Consider the following 13,250-nt stretch of genomic DNA (forward strand, 5'->3'; position numbering starts at 1 on the left):
TGTGCTATGACCCACTCGTCTAAAAGGTGGGCGTTCTTAGTAGGGATGTAATATGTTAACCGATTAACCAATAAGCCACAGGTCCTGGCTGCCCCCCCACCCCTGAGGTCTTGGCTGCCAGCCCCGGGCTCTGCGCGGGGCTGGCAGCGGGATCCCAGGCGCCTAGGGAGACAGTGGAGCCTAATGTTTAACCAGTAAAATTTTAATAGTTTAAATGTTATGTTATTTACATCCCTAGTTCTTAGTGGCCATCGCTTTCGCCAGAAGGGTCAATGAGCTAGGAGCCATGATGACAGACATTTTTACACAATTCCACAAAGAGAATGTCTCCCCTAGGTTACATCCCAAATTCCTCCTCAGGATTGTTTGAGTTCCACATTAATCAGCCAATACACTTGCCTCTGTTTTTGCCGAAACCCCATGCTTCTTCTGAAGACAAGAAACTTCATTCCGTTGATGTCAGGTGCATTCTACCTGCAAAGAGCCAAACCCATTAAAAAAAAATCTGAGACTCCTTGTTGCTGTAGCAGAAAGAGTGCATGGGCAAGCCATATCCTCACAGAGATTTCTTAGTGGGTTTTGGGATGCATCTTAGAATGCTACAAAATAGCAAAAATTCCTCCTCCTTGGGGATTTTTACAGCTTACTACACACACACACAAATGGCCTTCATGACATCCTTTTAGGACGTTCCACTGCAGGACATTTGTAGAGCAGCAACTTGGAGCTCTGTCCACATGTTTGCGACACACTATGCTCTAACTCAAGCTACAGTGGCAGAGGCAACCTTAGGAACGGCAGTACTACAGGCATTTCTGCTACTGGGTTCCTCGCACCCATCTCTAGTCTGAACACTGCTTGCCAGCCACCCACATGTGGAATATACATAAGCACCGTCACTCGAAGAAGAAATGGAGGCTCCTTACTGTAACTAGATGTTTTTTGAGATGTGTGGTCCATATCCGCATTCCGCTACGCGCCCTTCTTTCCCTCTGCTTTGGATCCTGTTGGATTGCAGTAGGAAGAGCAACAGGAGAAACGTTGACCCACATTGCCTCTTATACCCACAGTTGAGAGCACAAAGGAAGCTATTGCACATGTATTAGTCAACAGACACTGCTTTGAACAATATCTGGACTCAAGTGCATGGGGCGCACGGACCCATGTGTGAATACAGATAGGGACCACACATCTCAAAGAACTTCCAGTTATAGTAAGTAATCCCTATTTTGTTACCAAACCCCCAGGTATATTTGTTTTCTTGATGCTTGTCAATTAATAAGGTTTGTGCTAGATATACAGCACATTTTAATAAGATCAAAGTTATGGATGTAGTATAGGGTTTCTCAAATTTTTCTTAGTGTGGACCTCATATAGACACAGAGATTGTCATATGGATGTCTTCTTCTCCCATTCCTATTCACAGAACATCCCTGTTGTAACTTCAATTGCTTTCACAGAAAATTAATATCGAGAAAGTGCTTACTGCATCCTATCTGTATGTTAATGTAATTTAGAGGGTGTAAAATGGAGGAAAGCCATCTTTTCGTGGACCACCAGCAAATGTCTGGAAAACCACCAATGGTTCACAGATCACAGCTTGAGAATCACTAATATAATGTACAGACATATTGTGGTAATTATGTTCTTCATACATGATGAGGAAGGGAGATGCATTAGTCAGTTTAGGGCAAAATTCCCTTCTCAGGTCTATATAATGGATCAGGACTCTAATATTCTGTTCTATCTCCAGGGATATTGGTAGGAAGCTCCTGTCCTGAGGAAGAGCAGAATCCTGGAGTCAAGATCTGTTGTGTATCTCTGAGAGGAGAATTTTGCCCTTAATTTCTATCCAAAATTAAACCAATTATACATTTTCTTATAAGAAGGAATCTTGACATGATTAGAAGTAAAAGACTTAGTGAATGGTATTTTTGAACTTCAGGTTGAGTAAGCAAGACTAGTATTTTTATTTATTTTATTTTATTTTTTATTAAAGAACATGAATGATGCTAACCGGGGAAATGCAAAATGTTTTTGCTGACTTTCTCAGTCCCAAATAAGAACATGGATTCATTTTTTTTTCTTAATTGCATGAATCAGCAAAAGTGTGGGAAGCAATGCATAACTGCATAATGTTGATTCATGTCCTACACATTAGCTGCTCAATCATGAAAAGTTAAGCTGAATGTCATGTGCGTGGGCAAATAGTTAACCAGACCAAAAGAAATTTGTTCTGTTGAAGTGGTAGTGAATAGGAGTCCTATTTTTGGAAAATCTGCTTCAGTGACTTACTGTATTGTACAGTACTTGTTACTTGGAACTAAACTCTGAATGTGTGCTATTTGGTTCCAAGTTCAAGATTTGAAAGACTGTTCAAAGAATAAAAAAGTTAAGCTGAGATTTTCTAGTTAAGAAAATAGACTATAAACATTCTCTGATGTTACCATATTTTCTTTCATCCTTCACTTATCTAATTAAACGTGGATAATGCATCCGTAGATCTCAAAATGCGTTACAAGGGAGGATAAACATTATCATCTCATTTTACAGATAAGGAAATAAGGCATAAAGGAATGAAACAAGCTGTTGACCTAGCCCAAGGTATAACATGGATGTGTGTGTGTGTCTCTCTCTCTCTCTCTCTCTCTCTCTCATAGGCCAGACTTAATTGTGAGCTTTCAACTTTGTAGTTTACCTACTTTTTTTGGGTGCTCAATTTCTCAACCTTAATATTACAGGAAAGCAAATTTTTTGCATTTACTATTTTATATAATTGTTCTTGATGCAAACCAGTTGGTCAAACAACCTGTGGTTGAAATAAAATCCTATTGGCATTGGTGACTGTACTTTTAAGAATCGAATAATAGATGTCAGATATGGAAAAGACTCTACCCAATCATTGGGTCCATCCAGTGATGAGCTGCCAGAATCTTAACAACCGGTTACCTATAAAAAGTTCTGATTTAAGGGATGTGCCTCTGTCCTGCCCCCTTGCCCTCCCCAGGCCTGTTCTCCATCCCAGGTGCCTGCTGGTGGAGCAGGAGTCCTGCAGCCATTCCTTCAGTGGGGTCGCTCCCGGCATGTGGGGCGGCGGCTTCCCGCAGGCAGCCGTCGGCCCGACTCCCCACCGCGGGATGTGAGTGCTCCCGAGCGGTGGAGGCTGGACAGCCCCACAGCGCAGGAGCGGGAGAGACTGGGGCGGGGCTCACCCCAGCATGCCCAAGGAGCCCCCAGCCATGGCACCAGCTGGTGCTGCCCGGCTCCTGGGGCAGAGGAGGCTGCTGCTGCTGCTGCCAGGGGCCTGGCTCCCCAGCCCTACGTGGCTCCCAGTCACATGGTGCCTGATCTCCCTGCCCAGCGCAGCCGGTCGCGCTTCCTGGGCCGGGCAGGAAGCAGCATGGAGCTCGGCTAGCATCGGATCAGCCTCAGCGCGCAGGGCCCCAGAGTGGTCGCCCGGATGGCGGCTCAGTGTAGGTACCAGCTGCAGCGTGGCCCCTGCCCTGAGACAGGACGTGGGGCCCCGCAGCCCTTCCATAGCCCCGCGCCCCCCAAACGGTACTGCTCCATGCACCCCCCTCTAGCACTGAGCCCATTCTCCAATGAGGGCCAGCTCTAGGATTTTTGCTGCCCCACGCAAAAAAAATTTTGGCTGCCCCCGCTTTTTTTTGTGCCCTGCCCCGCCTCCTCCCCCGGCATGCCGCATTTTCTCCCCCCACCCATTGCTTCCTACAGCTTCCCCCCTGCAACCTCCTGCCCTAGCTCACCTCCGTTCCGCCTGCTTCCCTGAACATGCCGCTGCTCCGCTTCTCCCGCTCCCTCTCAGGCAAGGGGGAGGCAGCTCATTCAGGGCAGCAGGTGGAGCGGAGGTGAGCAAGAGTGGGTGGGGAGTGCAGGAACTAATGGGGGGGTAGAGGAACTGCTCCCTGCCCCAGCTCACCTGTGTGCCGCCGCCTCCCCCGTGCGCGCTGTCTCTCTGCTTCTTCGCCCTCTCTCCCAGGCTTGCCGCGCCAAACAGGTGTTTGGCATGCAGCAAGCCTGGGAGGGAGTGAGGAGAAGCGGAGTGGCGGCGGCACGCTCAGGGGAGCAGGCGGAGCGGAGGTGAGCTGGGGTTTCGGGGGCACATTTCTAGGGGCGTCATGGCTGGCCCTGGAATGCCACCCCTAGAAATGTGCCACCCCAAGCACCTGCTTGTTTTGCTGGTGCCTAGAGCCAGCCCTATCTCCAACAGCCCCCTTCTATAACACTAAGCCCTACACCATGCACCTCTCTAGCGCTGTGAGTAGGGGCCCCCTTGGCCTGGGGGACTGCCCTAGCCACGCCCCAGCCTGGCTGGGACTTTCTGGGGCGGCAACTGCCTACCCAACCCACCCCCGCATTCCCCTCCCCTGACCGCCTCTTCCCCCCGCCCCCAACCTCCTCCCCATCCAACCGCACCCTGCTTCTTATCCAACCCCTCCTCCCAGCCCTGGCGCAGCCCCCTTACCATGCTGCCCTGAGCAGCATGTATGGATGCCGTGTGGCCCGCTGGAGCTCGCAGCCCCACCCCCTTACCATGCTGCTCAAAGTGGCAGGTGCTGCAGAGCTGCCCAGGAGTGGTCCAGAGCGCTGGCACTGGCGGCGCGGCATGCTGAGGCTCTGCAAGAGGGGGGAAGGTGGGGGAGGGGCTGGGGGAGCACCCCCCCGGGCTGGGAGCTCAGGGAGCCCTAACAACCGGTTCTAAAACTGCTTCTAAATTTAACAGCTGGTTCACGCGAACTGGCTCCAGCGCACCACTGGGTCCATCTGCATGTAAATTAAGAAGTGAAGATTGTTGGTATCGGGGTTAGGAGCAGAAGTCCCAATATTTTAAAATAATATTTGTAAAGCTTTTTGAAGATGCAATATACTGTATGCTAGTATTTCCTTTTTGTGTTCTTCCTTGCTTTAGTTACAATAGAAAAACAATGTCTGCATTGCTACAATATTTCTGATTTGTTTGGATAACATTTCAATATTACAGATAATTGAGTGAATGCAATTATTGATAGTTTTCTGGATTCCACATTCCAATCCTGTTTGTAGGACTAAGTTGCAAAAGCACTTCCCTGTTTACTTCAAATTCTTTGTTAGAGCTATGGAGAATGAGAGATTTTATTTATTATGTTCTTAGTGACCTGTGTTGTTGTTTTTTGTTTTTCTTTAAATGAGGCTGCTGAAAATATTGAACTATGTAATTTTTCAGATGTAGTCAACATTACTTTTCCTGACAGGAAACAAGACAATTCGTTTTTCCAAAGGCGATCAGATCCAAAAGAACTGTAAATATTTACATTAACTGCCTCAGTTGGATCCTGATCTGCTAAAATCAATGGGAGTAGAATTAGGCCTTTGGTGAATTCAGTGTATCGTTCTCTCTCATCAGAAATAGTCAAGTGAAACCTCCGTACATATATTAGAAGATAATTCATCCTTGCTTTATAAAAGTCAGTGACTCACATTGACTTGAATGGGAAGTTGGAGCAAGCCCTTACTTATTTTCCTTTTGTTTTAAAAAAATAAGTAAATTTCATGTATTGCATCCATACGCTTTTTTTTTCATTTTGTTTTATTCTGGAAGCCTAGGTTAATTCTGGAGTCACTGGGTGATTTGCTGGGGAAGTAGAATTGTTCTCAAAACAGAACTTTTTCTTTCTCTCACAGCAATCACAAGTCACTTGTGAAAGAACAGAAAAAACTAGTGTTAATTTTGGTTCTGATGTGGTTTTTATACTAATAAAAATAAGTTTTGACTTATCATGTCTTTTTTTAATATGTATGCAGTCAAATAGTGCATAGATCCACATTGTGATTGGAATGTTTTGTGTGGTGTGAAGCATTTTTCTGACCTAATTAAGAATGAAAATCCTTACAAGAACAATTTAGTTACTTTGGTACTTTGACGTCAAAGTATTGAGAGCAAGAGCATTTGGAGGATGAAAAACATTGAATACATTTGGAAAATAATCTATATTTTTCCAAATAGTTATTTTCATTTGAAAGAGACATATAAAGTTATTGACTCTTCCTCATGAGTTAAGTCTTCAGACTTCTCTTTCAGTTTCCAGCCAAACTGAGAATAACTAGATAAAAGAGAAGATTTCTTGTATTATTATTTACTATTTGTATTGAGGTAACACCTAGAAGTCCCATGTTCCTTATTGCACTAAGTTCTGTAGAAGCAGAGGGGGGAAAAAACCATGGTTCCTGCATACAAGAGCTTCTGATCTAATTTTGCTCTTTTTTTACCTTCCAGGGTGCCAAGAGTCTTTTTTTCTCTTTGTTTCGGTTAGGCAGATAAATAGATATCTGTGCTATTTTAAATACTAATATGGTCACCATCAGCTCACAATCTTTAATAGAGTTATCCTCATGACACCCAATTCTGTCAAGTCCTAGGTCAGTGCCTTAACCTTTGGACCATCCTCTCTCCTCGGGTAGAAAGTAGAGAATGAAATAGGGGTGGGGGACGATGGTAACCTGGATGACTTGATTAGTTTTTTTTTTTTTTTTCCTGGAACGTGAATTCTACTTATTTAGGGTTCAAATTCTGCAGCTGCTGTTGATGGTGAGTAGTGCCTTATTTCTGAGAGACAGCATGGCCTAGTGGATAGAACACCACACTGGTCCTCAGAGTTCTAGTCCAGGCTTTGCCTCCGGCCTGTTTGTGTGACCTTGGGCAAGTCACTTCTTCACTCTGTGCCTCCGCTTTCCCCTATGTAAATTGGGGATAATGAAAGTGACCTCTCTCAGCATCGAGGGATGAAAAGCGCTACATAAGAGCTTATTATTTATTTCTTATCAATAGTCCCACTGAAATCAATGAGGCCATTCACAAAAGGCCAGGCTTTGGCCCATCTTTTCTGCCAACACAAGGCAGTAAGGAGATATAAATACTCCATAATCCACAGCACTTCCTACCCCTCTCATGGGTAGCAGTGTGTGAGAGATAACAGTGACCATGGAATTGCTCCAGTCTCTCCTACACAGGTGAGCAGGGAGTGGGCAGAGCCTTCGATCCTCTCCTTTTTCCCCAACATATGAGCCATCACATGAGCTGAAGTACTAGGGAAGATAATCTGTAACAGGCACAGGGCCGCTGCAGATAATATCTTCCACTGGAGCAAGGGGGGAGCCAAGAAACAAAGTATGAATCTGAGCCTCGGTATGTTTCTCAGTCCACCCCTTGAACAGAAAAAAATCTGCATTGCTCATTGCTTAGGGCTCGTTGCCATGCCATAATCTATCCTAAAGCACGGTGCTACTCAGTGTTTGTATAAAAGTGGCAAAATAAGGTTCGAAGGGGTTTTCTGGTAGTTGAATTATGTATAAAATATCTCCTGAAAAATGTTTACTCGCTGCCATTGGAGTGAATAGCAATAGTTCCTTTGATTTTAATGGGATCAGGGTAGGACCTTGGATACTGAAACATTAGGTCTCATACTTATTGTATGCATATATTGCTAAGGAAATGTTTTCCTTATTTTAATTCATTCCACCTATGGTGATTTGGGAAACTTCTCTTACAAGGATTTTGTTCTATTCCTGAATTTATTAATGTTTTTATTTTGTAGCCCTTGGTATTTCCTTTAATATGTTAGATATTTGTTATTCAATCCAAATATCAATAAAATAATTAAGAATGAAAATTTTGTGATTCATTCTTCATATACTCTCGCTATAGGGCTCTCACTGTTGAAAAAAGCTGCCCCAGTCTGCATGCCTGCTTAAGTCACCCTTCATAGACAGGTTTCAGAGTAGCAGCCGTGTTAGTCTGTATTCGCAAAAAGAAAAGGAGTACCTGTGGCACCTTAGAGACTAACAAATTTATTTGAGCATAAGCTTTTGTGAGCTACAGCTCACTTCATCGGATGCATTCATAGACACTGTCTTTGTAACATGAATCTTGCTTTAATACACAGGATCCATGGTTCCTAATTATGGCCTTACATAGAGAACAAACTGTGCTTGAAATATTTATTTTCTCTCTGCAGAAATTTCAACTTTAGAGATATTAAAAAATACAATGAAACAAAACCAAACAAACCCCAAACTCTATACAGCAAGATTTATCTCTCAGAGGGAGTTCTATAGTTGGGTGAACAAGGCTCACAATTAGTCATTAACCAGACCATGTTCAATAGCTGGAGTAGGCACAATGGTGTTTTTGACATTCACATACTTGGTGTGGGCAGATTCTTCCCTTCCCAGCCCCACTCCCTACAACCTTTCTTCTAGCCTTACCGGCTGTCTCACAGCAGTCATTCTACAGCTCACGTGCACAGCACTCTCTCTCTCCCCAAGGGGCAGGCTTGCTTGGAAAATCTGCTTCCCTCTTTTCATGAATTAGGGTATGCTTACTGCTCATACCTGTTGCACCCTTACCAATAAAGAATCTTGCTATGACTGCAACTGTGATTTTACTCTGTGTTTTAAAGGGCTGCCGTGTAAAATATGGTCTGTGCCGTTATCAAGTTTGTAGAAATGGCCCTTTTGGTGGAGATGGAAAACTTGGCAGTTTGATGTGTAATGGCCTGTGCAGGAGACAGTCCTGTAGTTGAGTGTCTGATTGCCCCTTACAGTTTTGGAGACACTTGTACAGCTCCTGTTTCTGTGGCCTTCCTTCTGTTGCACAAGTAAGTTTTTGGATGAGATTTTTTTATGAAGTGCTCACATGATCTATTTGCCTAGAATCAATATGGAGGGATTTTCCTGTGCTGGAAACCCACACAGGGCACAGAAACACCGTACTCCCAGCTGAAAAATGGTGGTACATTTAAACCATGGGTGGGCAATCTTTTTGGGCTGAGGCCCACATCTGGGAATAGAAATTATATGATGGACCATGAATGCTCAAAAAATAGGGCTTGGGGTGCAGGCTCTGGGGTGGGGCCAGAAACGAGGAGTTCAGGGTGTGGGAGGGGGCTCCAGGCTGGGGTACGGGGGGGGGGGTGAAGGCTCCAGCTGGGGGATGCGGGTTCTGGGGTGGGGCTGGGGATGAGGAGTTTGGGATGTAGGCAGTGCTCTGGGCTGGGATCAAGGGGTTTGGAGGGTGGGAGAGGGATCAGGGCTGGGGCAGGAGGTTGGGGCGTGGGGAGGCTCAGGGGTGCAGGCTCCGAGCGGTGCTTACCTCAGTCGGCTTCTGGAAGCATCGGCATGTCCCTTCTTCAGCTCCTATGCAGAGGCGCGGTGAGGCGGCTCTGCACGCTGCCCCATCCGCAGACGCTGCCCCTGCAGTTCCCATTGGAGCGCCTGAGGGCGCCATTGGAGTGCGTAGGAGCTGGAGGGGGGCCATGCCGCTGCTTCCGGGAGCTAAGTGGTGCGGCCCCCAACCCTGCTCCCTGGCTGGAGCGCCGGAGTGCCAGAGCGGGGCAAGCCCCAGATCCCGCACCCCAGTAGGAGCTCACTGCCAAGGTTATGCCAAAATTTGAGAGCTTTCTCAAGCAGTAAGATTAAACACGTTCATTAAGCTGTACTACTGGATAGCGTGAGGACTCACCAGTGATAATCTTGACATAGTTACGAGGGAATTGGTCCACAGAAAGCAATGGTGACTTTCTTTCAGTGTCCTTTGGGCAAGACTTGAAATGGTTGGGTTTTTGTTACCCTGCCAAGTAGCACTTACTGCTATCAGGGTTTTAGTCTTTTCAATACCAGGAAATCGGACCTTTTCACAAAGAGGTTAGTTAGCCTTTATAAAACCTTAAGGCATGAAGGGCAAGTGCTCAGCACCTCTGAAATTTAGGCCACACCGGGTGTCTTTCATGGTCAAAGCCTAGTGCTTTAGATTGAATTGGGGTTGGAATTCCCACCTTGTTGCCTTGTGATAGGAGGCTATCCTTGGAGATCATTCCAGCATCCTATTGCTTTAAACCAACAGTTCTCAAACGTCATTGCACCATGACCCACTTCGGACCATAAAAATTACTACACAACCCCCGGAGGGTTGAGCCTGAGCTCTGCTGCCCTGGGGGCATGGGGGAGCCAAAGCCGAAGCCTATGGGCTTCACCCCCACTGCCCATGGCTGAAGCCGAAGTCCGAGCTTTGTTGCCCAGGGTGGGGGGCTTGGGCTTCACTTTTGGCCCTGGGCCTGAGCAAGTCTAATGCCAGCCCTTGTGACCCCATTAAAACGGGGTCGGGACCCACTTTGGGTCCTGACCCACAGTTTGAGAACTGCTGCTTTAAACCATCTTGGTAGCTTTCTGGCTCCACTTTCCTGTCAGATGGTTCTGCTTATGTTGACAGAGAACTCCCTCAATGAGCAATCATTGTCCTGGGATGTCCAGACAACACAGCAAAAAAGGCTTGCTGTCCTTAGCCATTTTTTTGTTTTGTTTTTTTTTTATGTAGAGTATGGCTTTTGATTTTGCCACCTGTGGGTCCTTAAGGGGTGTTCCATGACTATAGATGGTTTGGCCTTAGGTAGGTGGGGAGGGAATTGTTTGTTTTGCTGAGGGAGTCATTTGAACCCAAAATACAATCTCTCTTGTATGACTATGGATGGAACATCAGGCTCTGCATCCAAAATCCAAATTGCACAAAAACATAAAACAAAATTTTTAATGTGTGGAAGGAAAGTCAAATTATTGTAAGGATACATCTATCGGGGTCATAAGACATTCTTCCATGAGCAGCTGCATCTTCTATTGATAACTGCAGGGTCCAGTGGGTAGTGTACTAGCCTAGGAGTGGTGGGAGACGTGGATCCAAGTCCCTGCTCTGCCACAGACTTCCTGTGTGATTTGGGGCAAGTCACTGAGTTTCTCTGCATCTCTGTACAATGGGGCACTTCCTACCTCAAAGAGGTGTTGTGAGGGATTAAAGATTGCAAGGTACTCAGGTATCAAGGCAAAGGGGACTATGTAAGTATCTTAGTTAAGTAGAGTGTTGTTTTAGCTGTGTTGGTCCCAGGATATTAGAGAGAGAAGGCATGTGAGGTAATATTACCTCACCCACCTTGTTCCTTAGATAAACAGAGACCACTATAAATTCTAATGAGAAGTATCAAAATGGCAGTGGTATTAAAAAGTTCCTCAGCTTAGTTTTTTACATTTTTACTAATATTTGGCTGTAAGGACGCAAATCATTTAAACTATTGTAGCCACTGGAATTAAGCTGTATGTGTACTATATATGGAAAAGAACATACAGTAATCTGTTGGAGGCCTTCTAGTTAGCATTTTTAGCATATTTGACAAAAAATATCCAGAGATACAGGGTTTACCTTCAGGATGTAACTAGTTATTATGTGTTTCATCTTTGGAAATGTGAGTTCCAGTTACTACTCAAGCTAAAAAGAAATGGAAAAATAACCGTATCAAGTAACCATAACTCTCTTCCTTTATTTCACATGGTAATTTTGGTGGGGAAAAAATGCATTCCTGATGACACCATTTGAAAGTTTAATAAGCATGCCTTTCTTTTCCACGGAAATATATGGGTGTGAGAGAGGTTTGAGGAGAGACAGGGTGGGGAAATGTTTCCTTTATATTTTAAGGGAAAACACAATTCCTTCTTAATGGATAGATGTTGTGTATGGATGTCAAACCTCTTCAGCCTTAAGCACCAAATGACTTAATAAATATCTATGACTTGATTGAGAATTAGTAATGATGGGTAGAACGCAAAGCAACTGAGAAGAGTGTTTCTTTCATGTAGAAATGGGAATGCTTATCTGAGTTATCTGAATACTTTGGGACTGCCAGCAGCTTCCCTCCTAAATCTATAACAGTATGGCAAGTACACTCAGGAACATTTTGTACGTACCAGCTAGATCTACACATACCAAGTAATGCACAACATGTTAGTGCATGTATAAATCACAGCCCTGTACAGTGCGCTACCACACCATGTAGACAAGCCCTTTGACTTTCCATACTTTTATAGACTCTGAAGTCTTTCCCACTCCTTGCATTGTGGGATGATCTAGGCCCAAACCCTGTGAAATCCTTTCCACTCACTGCTTTCTTGAATGAACCAGAAATGGGCCTCTTGAGACTGGGACTCAGGAAACCTGGGTTCCCATCCTGACTCTGCCACTGACTTGTTGTGTAATCTTGGGAAAGTCACTTCACCCCTGTCTGCCTCTGTTTACCCTCTTCCCGTTTGACTGTTTAGACTGGAAGCTCTCTAGGGCAGATCTGTCTCTTACCATAGCGTCTAGGACAATGAAGCCCAGTTGGGCCATCTAAGCGTTGCTATAATACAAACAATAATAATTGATAATGTTTTGGGAAGAGAGAAAAGGCTCTCTCGTATTCTGGGATTTTTCTCTTCCATGGTGCACTCTGGGTCAAAATGTGAAGATGATCCAGAGAATCTTGTTACACTTAAGTCATTGAGAACATTAGGCCCACTGGAGTGCATAGTAGTTGTATTGCACAAGAGATGAGGGTGATCAGGTTGCCTTTAGAAGCTCAGGCTGGAAGTGGGATACCCAGACACCCTTCTTGTTCCATTCCTTTCCTAAAGGTAAATAGAGGTAGAGGTGGGGCTTAATCAATTTTTTCACACTTTCCAGAAAAGCTGAGTTTAAAAGGGGTTTTTTGTTAGAACTTGTTAAACAGAACCATTTTTTTCTGGACTTCTTTAAAAGTCAACAACTTGAACAAAAACTAGGGAAAGACTGTCAAAGTGGTAAAATGCAATGGTTGTTACTTCTCAAGGTGAACAAAGGCAGCCTTATCTGGCACTGCAAATTATTACTGCAAGGTCAACATAAGTTAGTTATTTGTTGCAAGGAAACAGATACATCAATGTGGTGTTTGCTAACAAGCAAGTTAACTCCATGGTGTTGGGACTGGTGATTTTTGGATGTTAACTGCCAAGTGGAAAATGAATTGTCATGCCTTTATGATTATTTTAGCACTCCTGACCCTGTGTGTGATGGGAGAAAGGATTTTACAAAAGGGCTCAGCACCCATAGTTTGGTGGCAGATTTTCAAAGCAAGTAGGCGCTAAAACATGCTCAGTTTATCAAATGAACTTCAGTGTTACAGTGGGAGCTAGCGGTACTGGGCACTTTTGAAAATCTGGCTCTCGTTTAGGTGCCCAAATGAGAGCTGAGCTCATCAGAAAATCTGACCACAATTGTGAATGCTGAGCACAAGAAAATCAGGCTCCAGGGCCTTTTGCTTTCCCTCTCTTGTCCGAAGAAATTAACGATGGTATTCGATGGCTAAAGTATGAGACTCTGCTAAATCAAAAAGCAGACTTGCTAAATCTGGAAACAA

The 13,250-nt window shown here is 44.8% G+C and overlaps 1 protein-coding gene across 1 annotated transcript in view; it reads left to right on the forward strand.

Annotated features, from left to right (window-relative positions):
• Positions 1 to 13,250, forward strand: part of ARHGEF10 (Rho guanine nucleotide exchange factor 10) — a 176,930-nt gene that overhangs the window by 11,175 nt on the left and 152,505 nt on the right. The gene's annotated exons all lie outside the window — the stretch shown is intronic.

The sequence above is a fragment of the Natator depressus genome, chromosome 3 (genome assembly GCF_965152275.1).
Source record: "Natator depressus isolate rNatDep1 chromosome 3, rNatDep2.hap1, whole genome shotgun sequence".
Classification (NCBI taxonomy): domain Eukaryota; kingdom Metazoa; phylum Chordata; order Testudines; family Cheloniidae; genus Natator; species Natator depressus.